The sequence below is a fragment of the Rhinolophus sinicus genome, linkage group LG04 (assembly GCF_036562045.2).
Source record: "Rhinolophus sinicus isolate RSC01 linkage group LG04, ASM3656204v1, whole genome shotgun sequence".
Lineage (NCBI taxonomy): Eukaryota > Metazoa > Chordata > Mammalia > Chiroptera > Rhinolophidae > Rhinolophus > Rhinolophus sinicus.
The window spans coordinates 94601417-94616113 of record NC_133754.1 but is presented as its reverse complement, the minus strand read 5'-3'; the positions used below and the strand labels follow the sequence as shown (position 1 = coordinate 94616113).

At 34.7% G+C, this 14697-nt stretch overlaps 1 long non-coding RNA gene across 3 annotated transcripts in view; it reads right to left on the bottom strand.

Annotated features, from left to right (window-relative positions):
• The window catches only part of LOC141571309 (uncharacterized), a 29721-nt gene extending 20854 nt beyond the window's left edge, over window positions 1-8867 (bottom strand). For 2 of the 3 annotated variants that reach the window (XR_012496072.1, XR_012496073.1), the window contains exon 1: window positions 8645-8867. This is a non-coding gene — a long non-coding RNA (uncharacterized LOC141571309). Of the gene's footprint in view, window positions 1-3408; window positions 3599-8644 lie in introns of all 3 variants that reach the window. The other variant, XR_012496074.1, reaches the window with a different exon arrangement.
• Window positions 8868-14697: the final 5830 nt, after the last annotated feature.

The following is a 14697-nucleotide window of genomic DNA, read 5'->3' as shown; positions in this document are numbered from 1 at the left end:
CAAGAGATGCAGAGAAAGGAGATGGTAGGTAGAAGGTGCAGGAAACTGAACAGTTCAGGCTCTTGATCCAGGAAATGGATGTTACGTGCTTTATTGTGTGTGCACGCTGCATCCCAGTGAGTGTAGCTGACAGTCAAGCAGGATCACCTGTGATCTACTATCCAAATACTACACATCCTTCAAGGTCTGGCTCAGGGTATTTGCTTGTTTTTTCTTTCTCCACAGCTCAGAAACCCTGAAACCTGTGGGATCCTCCTGTCCTAGGCCACCTTATCTCTAGGACCCTGTCTCCTATACATAGTCCCTCTTGGGAATGTAAGCATTTGAAGCTTATTAGTATATGGAATTGACTCGTAGCATTTACACAAAGCACCATTTTCCACACTTACTTGTCCATGGATCCCTCTTTTGCCAGATCATATTTCAGTTTTTCAGATTACCATTCAGGAAATGCCACTTGGGGCTAAATTTCTACAAGTTGATACGTAGTATCTATATTTTTAGCAAGCCCTCCAGATGATTCTGATGTTCACCAAAGTTTGAGAAACACTCTTTTAGAAATAAATAAAATTGAAGTTATAATAGTCCTCCCATAACTTTTTCAATTAAATTTATTGTGGTGACATTGGTTAGTAAAATTATATAGGTTTCAAGTGTACATTTCTGTAACACATTATCTATATATTGTGTTATGTATTCACCACCCAGAGTCAGTTCTTCTTCCATCACCATATATTTGATCCCTTTTTTCTTCTTCTACCACCTGCCTCCCCCCTTATCCTGTGGTAAACACTAAACTGTTGTCTGTGTCTATGAGTTTTTGATTATTTGTCTTGTTCATTTGTTACTTTCAGTTTTATATCACACATATGAGCGAAGTCATATAATTCTCAACTTTTTCTGTCTGGTTTATTTCATTTAGCATGATAATCTCAGGATCCATGCACATTGTCACAAATGGCAGTATTTCACCTTTTCTTATGGCTGAGTAATATTCCACTGTGTATATGTACCACAACTTTTTATCCAATCATCTATTGAAGGACACTTTGATTGTTTCCATGTCTTGGCCACTGAGTACAATATTGCAATAAACATAGAGGTACATATATCTTTATAGGTAAATGTTTTCAGATTTTGTGGGGTAAATACCCAGAAGAGGGATTGCTGGGTCATATGGTAATTCTATTCTTAATTTTTTGAGGAACCTCCATACTGTTTTCAATAGTGGTTGTACCAATTTACATTCCCACCAGCAATGTCTGAGGGTTCCTTTTTCTCCACAGCCTCTCCAACACTTATTATTACTTGTCTTGTTGGTAATAGCTATTCTAACAGGTGTGAGGTGGTATCTCATTGTGGTTTTGATTTGCATTTCCCTAATAGCTAGTGATATTGAGCATTTTTTCATATGTATCTGTTGGCCATTTGTATGTCTTCTTGGGAAAGTGTCTGTTCAGGTCTTCTGCCCATTTTGTAATTGGATTGTTTTTTATTTTATTTTATTTTATTTTATTATTTTATTTTATTTTTTTGGAGTTGTTTGAGTTCTTTTTATATTTTGGGTATTAGCCCATTACTGGAGGTGTTGCTTGCAAATATCTTCTCCCATTCTGTGGGTTGCCTCTTTATTTTGTTAATGGTTTCTTTTGTTGGGCAGAAGCTTTTTAGTTTGATATAGTCCCATTCATTTATTTAGCTTTTACTTCCCTTGCCTTTGGAGTCAAATTCATAAAATCCTCTCTGATACCAAGATCCCATAATTTTTATCAGTTTCACTTACTTAGTCTCTCAGACTCAGATACGAAATCCCTCAAAACTCCACAAACTTTCATAATTACAATGGAATGTCTTTGCTGTTGGATAGTTAACTATAGTTCAAATCAGAAACATATAATCTTTGCCTAAACATTTTGTTATATTGGATCCGTATTTTTTCTACCTTTGCATGGCACTAAGATTCAGGAAATCTGAATTATTTTAAGGCTATTTAATTTAGTAGTTTGACCCTTTTTGTAATAGGTAATTTAACATTCAATGTAGATAGTCTCGTATAGGAGATTTTGGAATCAGATTCACCTGGGTTTTAAATCTTGGTTGCAACACCTATTGGCTGTGTGACATTGGTCAAATAATTCAAAATTTCTGGACCTCAGATTTCCTGACTGAAAATCAGAATAATAATATATACTTTCAAGCTAGTTTTGAAAATTAAAAGATGTTCAATATATTGCTAGTAAAAACACTAGTACCTTAATAAATGCTAGTTTGTTCTTTCTTCTCCTTCACTTGGGTTCAATTTTAAACCAAAATAAAAACACTTAAATGGTATATGTGTCTTGTAGTCATTAAATATTCATTGGCGATGGTGGTGCTAAATCTGAAGTTCCTGACTACAAACAAGTGCTCACATCGCTATCCTGGTTGTGTGTATGTTTCCCACTTTTCTTCTTCAGGATACATTTTAAACAAACCTATTAATGCACTTTCCCTCCCCCTACACACACAAAGGAAGCTTTTTACAACCTCATTGGCTGTTTTAATGGAGGTTAAAGTTTAAATGTATATCTCTTCTCATTTCTGGGTTTGTGCAAAGTTCGGGCAGTAAATATTGAAGGGAAATGGAAAATGAAACTTTTGGTTATGGCCAGTTTGTTAAATAAAAATGACCCCGTGTATTTTTATTTCAATTTAAATCATACCAGCAAGGGCTCAGTATTCATTAAGTCCCTTCATAATTCTCACAGATTCTGTTAAGTGAGTACAGAATCCCACAAATGCAAAATAACAATATTCTTAAAATTGAAAACCAAGAACTGAAAATTTCATTAACCCAACATATCACCTAGTGTCAAAACACATAATGCCAGTTGTCTCTCTGACTAAGATTGTATTGACTATGTGGACAATTTGGTTGATTAACATGTTCCGTTATTCTGAATTTGTTAAATCCTTGAACAAAAATCTCTGTGCTATCAGTTCTTGGATAAATTATAAAAAGTAATAACAGCTGCATTATCACCTCCCAGGGAGAAGAAGGTTTGTTACAATGAGTAATATTCTTCCTACTGAGCCTCTATCAAGCACACTTCACACATTTCCTATACCAGGAGCTGATGTGATTTTCTTTGCACAGAAGATATATACATATCTACAATCTTTGGCTTCCACTGAGACAAGGAACATGGTCAATGACTCCATTTACTAAGTTGAGTTTGGGGTCTGTGTGCTCTGCCAATCTGTGAAAAGACCTGTGGAGACATGCCTCACTCCAAGAATAGAGGCCTTAGTATTGTTACACATTCAGTCTAACAAAGAGATAATATTATTGTCTCTATTTACAAGTGGGAGATCAGAGGCAAGTCAGTGAGGGAGGTGCAGACCTGCAACTATTTCTACACTTCTTACCTCCAAGGCAGGGAGAATGGTCAGGGGAACCCTTGATCCTTGGCTGCTATTTAAAGTGAAGTTCAAGACACACAACTCCTTCTGCACGACCTGACTGTCTGCCGTTCCAAGAAACATCATCTTTAGTGGGCAGCCCCTAGCGTGGGTGAGCAGTTTGGGTGATGCTGCTAGCAGCTAAATCAAGAGCGTCCTGGAGTGGGGAGGCAGACATCATTTGCACTTCACCTAGGGAACTCTGCCAGGGTTCTCTGCACGACCACCCTCAAGGCCTCTTGGGAGAAAGGAACTCAAGGAATTTAAAGGTGATATTCAGGCTCTGGGATATCAGGATTAATAATCTGGTTTTTTTTGTTGTTGTTTTTTTTAATTATTATGGTGGTAAGAACAGTTAACATGAGATCTACACTCCACACATTTTGAAGTGCACAATACAGTATTGTGAGCTATAGGTACAGTGTTGTACAGCAGGTTTCTAGAACTTTTTCAGCTTACACAATTGAAATTTTATACCCATTGAAAAGCAGCTCTTCATTTTATATTGGTTTACACAAACATTCAGTTTATATTGGAAATGTAGGGTAAATACTTGACTCCACTCCCCTATTTACCAATTTTCAAATTGAAGAATTTGTTTTCTTGCAGCTATTGATTAATGCAATGTAGTATCAATTAGATATACATTCCTGAGGTGTTTTATCTGTTGTAACTTTTCCTTTTTCTTTTTCTTTGCATTACATCAGGTATATTGCCTTGTAAATTGTCGTAGTGGTACCAGGAATGAAAAATATTAAAATTTTTAACTTAAAAAAAAAAAAATTTGTTTTCTTAAATGCTACCTACAAAGGGAGTAAATATATTTTTAGCTGCTTATGCACTACTTGTTATTTATTTAAACCTAACTTGTCAAGTATTAAACGTATTTGAAGAGTTTCTATCTGTTACAGTTATAATCTATTTGAAAGCTCAAATTGTCCCATTTTTAACCAGTGAGAACCTCTCGGAGTTTTCTTCTGAGCCTTTTAGGCACAACTATAGTAGTGTTGGATTTTTTGTTGTATATTATGAGAAGATGTTTCAGGTTTATCTTGCGTATTTCCTGCCTCAGACTCGGACTCACCCATTTCTTAGGAAGTCCTGGTTTCTTTCACTGAGAAATAATATTTCAGGAGCAGAATCTGTGTGCTTGGCATATTCTTTACTATGGGTTGATTGTTGTTTCTAAGCCATTTCAATGGATATAGCTAGGGAAAAATATATTTAAATGTAAAATACTTCCAATTCACACTCAACACTACATGGTTTCACATAAGCTTTTTGATCTTAAATCTGTATTACATTTTCCCATACCAAGAATTCTAGTTCTCAAGGACATTGGGGATGAGAAAATTAAAATAGCAAATAATTACTTACTTGCTTTTCCCACACTAGATATACAACATTTTCAGAATAACAACACCAATATTAGCAACAAGAATATGATCACTGAATATAGTTAAAACTATAGATGTAGATGCCTTCCCATTGATTTCTATCTTTATTGCATTTGCACTGTTAGAGGATAAATGCTACATTCTCTGCTCATTTAATTTTTGTTCTGCATGTGAATATATATGAAATGCTGACTATTAGCCCGTATGTCTCTTCAATTAATTTTGCTTTCCTGCAACTTGTTCTACAGTATATTTCTCAGGAAGTGATCATAATAAGAGTATATATCCCATGGCCTTGTATAATATGCTAATGATAGTTTCTCTACAGGTTTTATACTTGAAAGTCAGGTTTGTTAGATTGAACATCCTTGGCTTACATTTTCTTTCCTTTAGTATTTTAAATAACATATTTTATTCTTTTGTCAAAAAGTCTGATTTCAATCTAATTTTCTTTTCCATTGAAATGACTTGTTTTTTTCATATGAATAGCCAAAAGATTATTTTCTCTATAAATTCAACTAATTTTTTAAGGAGTGTCTTCGGTTGGTTATTTTGTATCAAAAGTTTAAGGCTGGTAGCATGTTTTTTTGATATGTAATTTCAAGTCCTTTTTATATTTCAAGAAATTATTCTTACATTCTAGTATTCAGTATTTGTTCTATACGCATCTTTTTAGCTCCCTTCCTTTTTTTTGGCATCCCATTTTATATATTTATATCTTCTTTGCCTATCTTCTGCATTTGTCACATTTTTGCAGATTCTTTTTTTCATGTCATTTTAATTAAAACTTTTTCTCCTCTTTGCATTATATTTAAAAATATTATCCATTGGGTTTACTTGCTAATGTTCCTTCCAGTTAAATACTCATTTCTGAAATTACTTAATTATTATTCTTTTATTTCTTTATTGCTTAATTCTATGTAAATCATTTTTCCTAAATGTTTAGAAGAAAAGCATGGTTCAAGGTATTCTTTCGGCATCACGTTCTAGAGCTCCTTCTATTGTTTCTGAAATCTCTTTGTTTCTCTCCCCCACTTTCATTTGAACCTACTTTTTTTTAATTATTATTGTCTTTCATCCCTGTTCTGCTTAATTTGGGATCTCTTTGCATCAGTTTTTCTCCTGTGTGTAGCTTTCTTTTGGAATGGAGCTTTGCCTCTTTAGTTTGGAGAGGTCAAGGGCTCAGACTCCTATAGTCCTTCACTGTAGATCTCTTGTATTTATTCACTGTTTAAATGTGTGAAATCCCTCTCAGTTTTAGCTGCTGTTCTCAGATTGGCTCCCTGAGCTTTGCAATAACAACCTGCTACTGTGTTTGCCCGAAAATAAGACCTAACTGGAAAATAAGCCCTAGCATGATTTTTCAGGATGACATCCCCTGGAAATAAGCCCTCATGTGTCTTTTGGAGCAAAAATTAATAAAAGACCTGGTCTTATTTTTGGGGAAACACAGTATTTTTTTGTGTGTTCTCTGGTCCGTCAGATGTCCTGCTGATTCCTTTTTGTTCTCCTGTGCAGATGCTGACGTATACATATGTGGATGTCAGTGGTTGGGCCCACTTGCTCATCTCATGGGGCTTATGAGGATACTTTGTCACTCAAGCTTTTGTAGATGTTGGCTATAGAATTTGGATTTTGTTACCCTCATTCCTCTATTCTTAATGTGGATATTTGAAGAGATTAAAAACCATGCTGCTGCTGCCATCTTTCCCAAAATTTAAAACTACATTTTGAATTTTAATCCATATAAAATATTACCTCTTAAAAAATAAAATTTATGTAAAACTATTTGTATACAAAATAAGGGAGAATTCCACCTTTGAATACACACACATAGTATTGTATTACTTTATTGTCTTCACAGGCTATCAAAAATTATGTTTTTTATTTTTCCTTTCACTGTGATATTAATTTTCTGACTACAGGATATATTTCTCAGAAGACACTTACTTTATTACACATGGAAATACAGTAATTTTTCAGTGGATAAAACTGACAGACACTATATCAACTAAGTAACCAAGTATTAGAACAATAGATATATCATATAGGTCCTAACATTATACATCAAGGATATTATACCACTTCTGTATTATTCCTGCCAAAATGTTCTAAATATAATCATTAGGATGCATCAAACAAATCCAAATTGAGAGATATTCTACAAAATAATTGGCTAAAACTCTTCAAAAATGTAAATGTCATAGAAGATTGAGAAGCTGTTCTAGATTCAAGGAAACTAAAGAAACTGGATCAATAAATTCAATGTGTGTTGATGAAATAGACCAGAAAAAAAAGATATATGTTTATTTTGTTATAGTGGATGTCAGTGAGACAATTGGGGAAATTTGAATAAGGTCTGTAGATTATATAACAGCACTGTATCTGTTATAATGATCTGATTTTGATAAACATACTGTGGATATATTAATATAAGGAAATGTCCATACTTAGGAAATGCACACTAAAGTATTTAAGAATAAAGGGATTTTATGACTGCAACTTTCAGTTGATTCTTATTAATCATGGTAATAGTGTTTTATAATGTTGCCAAAAACACTGAATTGGTGAACACTTAGCCATTTCTCCTAAAAGGAATAGTGGATTGGATTCTTGGAAGCAAGTCTCTGATTCACAGCATGTTCATTAACTGGTCAGCACATAATCTTGTTTTATGTGTACTTCTGTTAAGATACCTTATTTAATATATATTGTATATCCTCTATATTGTATATCATATATATATATATATATATATATATATATATATATATGCAACATGCCAATACTGTATTTTACTACATATAATATATGCTATACTAATATATATGATATATTATATATATATACATATATATAATTATTGATTCATAAACATTGAATAGTGCCCACAACTCATTCTTGAATAAAGTATACCTAACACTGAATAAAGTTTATCTAGAGCAAGTGTTTTCTCCATAAGGGAGAAATACATATATAAATATATATATATTATATATAATATATACATATATCTATACATATATATTTATATATTATGTATAAATATATATATATATTACTTGTGCATATTATTCTCCTCCTCTATATATGTTTTTATATATTACATATATAGACATGTTTTAAATACATATTTATATAAATACATAAAACATATTTGTATTTATGTGTTTTTGTATATCACATATATAGACATGTATATTTATATAAATACATAAAGCATTTATATAATTATATATTTATATTACATTTACATATGCAAACTTTTTATTAAATGTTGAGGCATTCAAATGACCTTTGTTTGATCCCAAATACAAGTTGTGATAGCCCCAGGTTTGAGAAAAACTTGGCACAGGATTTTACTTATTTAATGCACGTCATTTAGTATTCTATCCATCTAAGTATCTTATTTTAGAATCAACCATATGGAATTTTGATGCCAAGGCTTATCTTAATTCTGAGCTTTCTGATAGCATGGTAATTACTACAATGCTATCAAGTATCACCAAACAATTTGCATCTCCTTAGGGAGTAATTTTCCTACAGGACAAATAGCAGTTGTCAAAGGACTAAGAATAATTTTGTTTACAAGCACAGATTTAGAAACCACTAAACAAGTATGAACATGCACTGGAGATGTGACTTTAACTCTTAAGTATCTGACTTTAAATCATTAAGCTTTAAATGCTTGTAATGAAAAAAAACTGCAGTTCAGCTCTTCTGCGACACAGTAGGAAATTGGGTCTCTGTGGTTCTTCTTGACCCACTAATGGTAATGAATGTTAAAGACACTTGTTTGTACTCACCAACTCGGTTATCAAAGTGTTGCAGAAAAGCGGCGAGGACCGAGACACCCAAGCGGCATGCAGAGATCAGGGAGAACACAGCTTTATTACGCCAGGGGGCCCAGTGGGATTGTTTCCAAAGAACTGAGCACTGACTGGGGTCAGGCTCTTTGTTTTATAGGGTTAGACCTCCGGGTTTGTGGGAGAAATCTGGCCGGGGTGCCAGGCAGATCTGTCCCTAGCAGCTGTGATCCCTCAACTTTGTTTTGACAGGGAGGCCTCTAACTATGATTCCTGCGGGAAACATCTCTGATAAGGTATGGGAGAAGGAGGGGGACAGAGCTCCGATAAGGGGGGGATAGAGCTCTTAGGAGGAGCTTGCTGGAGACAGCTCCAATAAGGGGGAGATTGAGCTCTTAGGGGGGGCCTGTAGGAAAAACCATCCCAACAAAAGCACTCAAGACAAGAAAAAAAAACAAAAAACTTTTTTCCTTGAATTAATTCACTTCAGTTGAAACCAATTCAATAAATATGTATCAATCACCTCTTTGTGTAAGATACTATGGATAAAACTTTAAAAGTCTTCTTGCTCTCAAATTATTTTAATTCCTTTGCTTCACATGGTGCAGAGTGACACTGAGACACCTATCTGTGCCCTCTGGACTGCTGATATTTACTACTCAACTGCCTCCTTGTTCTTTCTCAAATGAGATATTTTAGATTAAAAAAATTCAATGTACTGCTTAAAAATCACAATCTATTTAATCACAAACACAAATATTGATGTTCTGTTTGACTCTGTAGAAATAATCTTTGGTGTAATGAATGCTATGAGTTTGTCCATTAATAAATTACCTTACTGAAAAGAGCATTAAAGAGTTCTCTCATCAGAGACTGTTACATTGCTGAAATTGCACTCTCATAATTTTCTGCCCTAGAATTACTTTCAAAAATAAAACAAATTAGTATTTAAACTAAATATGGGTATATGATGTTTTGAAGTTTCAAATTTCAGAGCGAGCTAATGTTCATCAAATTATTAAATAAAAATTTTAAAGTTAGTGTAGATACTTCCTAGTCACTTAGTTTTTTAATCAGCCATGATTTTCTTTTTCTTTTCTTTTCTTTCTTTTTTTTTTTTTTTTTACTTACATTAATTAAAACACCCTCATGCTGAGTTTTTCCTTCTCCTGGTGACTTTTCCTGGAATCTATATGTTTTGACTGATGGGGACTATATTGCAGTAGTTATAGAAGTACAGCTGAATTAGATATGTTTATATTCTGTGCAGATTTTCAATAGCTAAACATGAAGATTTTCAATAGCTGAGCTTACATGATGGCTGTCAATAAGCTTGTTACCTAAGACAAAGAACTGCCTCATTGGATATAGTGTAGTTAGCTAATAGCCAACTCACACTTTTAGCATCAAGCTGTATCAAATGAAGTGAGAGTACCATATTTTATGACTCCAAGGGTAGTAGTAAATGATTATACAGAATAAGCATTTTTTAGGGGGGTACTGGACTTATCACAGAGTTCACTTTGTGAGTTATATAAATGTCTAACCACTATGCTGTGCACGTGAAACTAATATTGAGTGTCAACTGTAATTAAAAAACTGAAAAAAATTTCAAATGAAGATAAATTTTAAAAAATTTAAACAAATGAAAAATTATTAAGCATGGCAACATAGTATCAAATAAAGTTTCGCAAGTTATTCAGGTAAATGAATAGATAAATGAATGGGTAATTTAAATATCAAGAATCCTCATGGGAACTGTAATTTGACAAAATAAATAATCACAATGATTTATCTCATTAACACATTGTAGGTGTATATCTGTAGTAAGATTAAGGCTGGACTTTGATTTAAACAAACCTTCTTAGCAAGGTGGCACGATTATCTGGTTTCAGGATTGCAGTGGCTATCAAATGCAGTGGAATTGCCATCAACTGTCCCCATAAAAATGTCCCCAAAGGTGTCATGATGCTACCCATTCATTTACTGTATTGCGACACAGCTAAGACAAAGACCATTTCCCCCCCTCACTATTTCTCATCAATTAACTTATCAGTGAGAAGAGAAATCTTTCTTACTTATGAATTGAATTTCTGGAGTTTTCTGGTGCAGGGAAGTATATGTATCTATTACTTGATCAACACTTTATTATTTGGTCCCAAATCTTCTCCAGATATTTATTATACCACTTTATACTCATTTACGCCAAGGGTTGGGGCCTGGTACTAAAATTGCTATTGTGCAAAATTATCACTTAATGTCATGTCCTGCATGATGAGGATTGTGGGGAGCGAGGAGGGCAGCACAGGGTTAAGAAAAGACAGTAGCTATGAATGGAGTGCAAGTGGGGCCAAGGGACTCCAGCTTCAAGGACTGGGCCCCAAATCAGGCCTACCATCAATTTTATTAGTTAGGTGGGGAAGTAAAAGAGATAAAGCTTGTCAATCTCAAGATCTGTGAATCCCATACATTATAATAGGAAACTGATTCAAGCCAATCACCCTTGCCTGTAGGCAGCTGAACTGTAAGTCTCAGGGTGTATGTACTTCCCCAAGGGACAAAACCTTTATGCATATGAATAGATGGAGAGAACAACATTGAATCTCTTCCCTTGCAGGTTGTGGGAAGGAATGCAGCCACAGAGGCAGAGGCTCTCCTTAGCCGGGGGAAGTTAGGGGGTTGTGCCCACCTCTATGAAGCCCATGGATTCTCCTGTTGGTCCCCACTCGACTGTGCATGGCTTAAGTTGTCCCCCCGCCCCCCGCCACAAGTGGGGAATCTTTCTCGTCATTGGTTGACCAGCCATCTCTCTGCAGCCAAACAGGAAAACATAAGGTGCAAGCACAAAGGTGAAGTCAAGTCCCTGAAAGGATCCATCTCACAGACTCCTTTCTTCAGAGGCAGGTACAAGGAGACAAATGGGTAGGCTGCTGCGTGGCAGCAATTTAATAGTCAGAAATTACTGATAAAGTTTCAGCTATCTGTAAAAGCATCTTGAAGAACAAAACTACATGAGAGTGTGTGGATTTTGATGTTCATATTTTGGCATCTGATTTAAAAGTGGTTTTGTTCATATATTTTTCTAGGTGGAAAACATTCTCTCCAATGTATTATTTTGAGACAATTACAAAATATAAGGATTTTAAATAAAAATCAGCAGTATGTTAGGTAGAAACATTAACAGGGCAGGCTTAAGGTAGCATAGATAGTGCTAGAAAAGGATATAACAAGTTAAAACTCTATGCCATTAAGCAAGTCACATTTTTCCTGCAATCTTAAGTACAGAATACGTAGTTTAAATCAGCTTAAAATTCTGTTTTGATATACTGTATCATATAAAGGGATGAGGGAATTGTTCAATGTAATATTTGTCCTTCCTTGTATAAATATTAAAAGTGGGAAAGAAAAGATGATGCAATAGGAGGGTGTCTTTTCAAAAAAAGTGATGCTTATTTTGCTGGAGAGAAAATATGAGGCCAAACAATTGGAATCCTGTGACTATAACCCTGTTTAACAAACACAATGCCCCCTTGAATGGAAATCAGGGCTTCTATCAACTGCTGGTCTGTCTAGGTGTAGAGAAGTACTCAACCACAGTGTGAATTATTTTTGAACTGCTAGAAGATGTTGACTCTTCTGCAATCTTTTTCTTTGAGGTCAAAGTTGACAAGAAGAACTCATTCACCTCATTTCTTATGCATGGATAGGAAGCTGCTGAGTAGACTCAGCTATTGTCTTTGCTCAGTGAACGCTCAAGCTCACTCTAGATCTAACTGACCAGAAAGCCACTTGGTCTGTGATATCCTCAATCAATCTCTTTCCTAATAGCTTTTTTTTTTTTTTATAGAAAGAATACCCCCTTTCCTTCCTTCCTTCCTTCTTTCCTCCCTTCCTTCCTTCCTTTCTTCCTTTCCTACTTTAAATGTAGGAATACATTATGTTATTTGCTTTACAATTATCTACAATAGATGAAAGAAACAAGTATAAAGATTACTATCTGGTTTCTCCGTTGACTGCATCCCAGGTGGGCATTGAGGGAGAGAAGGGCCCAGGTACAGCACTTACCTGGGTGTGTTGATGCAACTGCAGAAAAACAGCTGTACACCCCTGGCTGTGAGATGTGATCATGTATGGAGCAGGCCTGGCTTCAAGGTGAATTCAAGAGAAAGACAGAGGAGAATTTTCTTTGTGCTGAAATTTGAAGTCAAATCTCCAGATGGCAAAGGAAGAGTTAGGCAGATGAATAATAAACAATAAATGTTTATGGCCATGCTAATAAAGCTGCATTCTGTTGGAGTGTACTTTATGTACTAGAAGAGTGAAGCTAAGATTTCAGGAATTTAAAAATACAAAAACAACATCTCTCACTCACTGACTAATATTTGGAGATAAATCTTTTGATTCTACAATTGAAGCTCAGGCATAACTCAGATACTACTGGGAGAGGAAACATGTTAATTATGACAAATTATTCATGTTAGATTCTACTTAATGGAAATTTTTGATAAAAATGATTGCAAGAACATTTAGTTTGGGACAGGAATTCTCAATCAACCAAAAGTACATTTCTAACTTCCTACATAAACTTATATGACTTTCCTGCCTTATCGCCTACTTTCATTTCTATGCCCCTGACATGCAGATTGTGGCATTTGCAATTTTCAGTCTGTCACACCTCTGGGTCTTTTCTTATTCTAGCTCTTTTTTTAGGAATATTCATTTCAATGTGGTCTCCTGGGCAAAGTTCATCTCATCTTTAACACTCAACATCAATATTATCTGAGGTTTCTTAACTTTCCAGAATTTAGACAAGCTGAGCAACATGCACGTTTTCCCAAGTTTCTCTTATACCCTGTTATAGGTATAGGTAATTCACAAGTTCTCGTGAATTTTTTTTCGCTTTTCCATTCCTGAATCCCAAGAAAAGTTGGTTGGGAAATCAGGAAAATCAGTTCCCTGAACCCAGGTGGTTGGTAGCATTGGCCATCACTTTGTGGAAATGATTCATCGTGGAGAACAGAAACAGTTTATATCTCAGGATTCGGGAATGGGAAAGTGAAAAAATATTCCTGAGAATGGGCGGGAATTCCCGCCGGGAAATCCTAACCCTGTACATGTTTTCAGTTATTCCATTTCAATATAATTAGTGGCTTACATGCACCTTACAAAATTGAAAACAAACAAACAAAAAAATAAAATTGCATATGATGCAAATTGTTGAGAGATAGTCAAAATTAGGATGACAAAATTAGGTTGTAAAAGATTTCAGCATTTAAAATGATGGACCAGGATATGCATGATGAAATACTGAAGTAAATGTGACCTTCTTCATTGGATTTCAAAATAGCAACTGCAAAGTTTTATTTCTCTCATTCTGCTAGCCAGGAGACAGAGCTGACTAGCAGAATGAGAGAATTAACTGTACATTGTAATACATTATAGTGATGTGGTAACTTAGAAAAATAGGGCCAATCTTCAGCTACTTTAATAAATGTATGAAATATACAGCTAGAGATAAGTTATGGTCATTTATTCTTCTGCTGGGCTCAACATTCTAGGATATATTGTCTAGTCTAGGGACCTTTCTTTGAAGAAAGTCATTAACAAAGTTTTATTCATTGACACACACTGCTAGTTGCTGATCGATATCAATATTTATTCTCCCTTTCTCCTTTGTAATTTTTTCAAGGAGATAATGTGCCAACTGAATTATTATGTTTTCCAGCATCCCTTGCAGCTATGTGATATAGTTCTGGTCAATCAGATATTTGTGTAGAAAAAGAGATGAGATATCAGATGTGTGATTACCAGAGGCAGGGAGGATTGGGAGGAGAGGAGGATGGAGATAGAGAATAGGAAGAAGGCGTTCAAAAGGTACAAACTTCCAGTTATAAGGTAAATAAGTGCTAGGGAAGTACTATACAACCTGATGACTATAGTTAACACTGTTGTATGGTATGTAGGGAATTTGTTAAAAGAGCAGATCCTAAGAGCTTTCATCACAAGAAAATGTTTTTTTGTTTTTTGTTTTGTATCTATATGAGATGATGGAT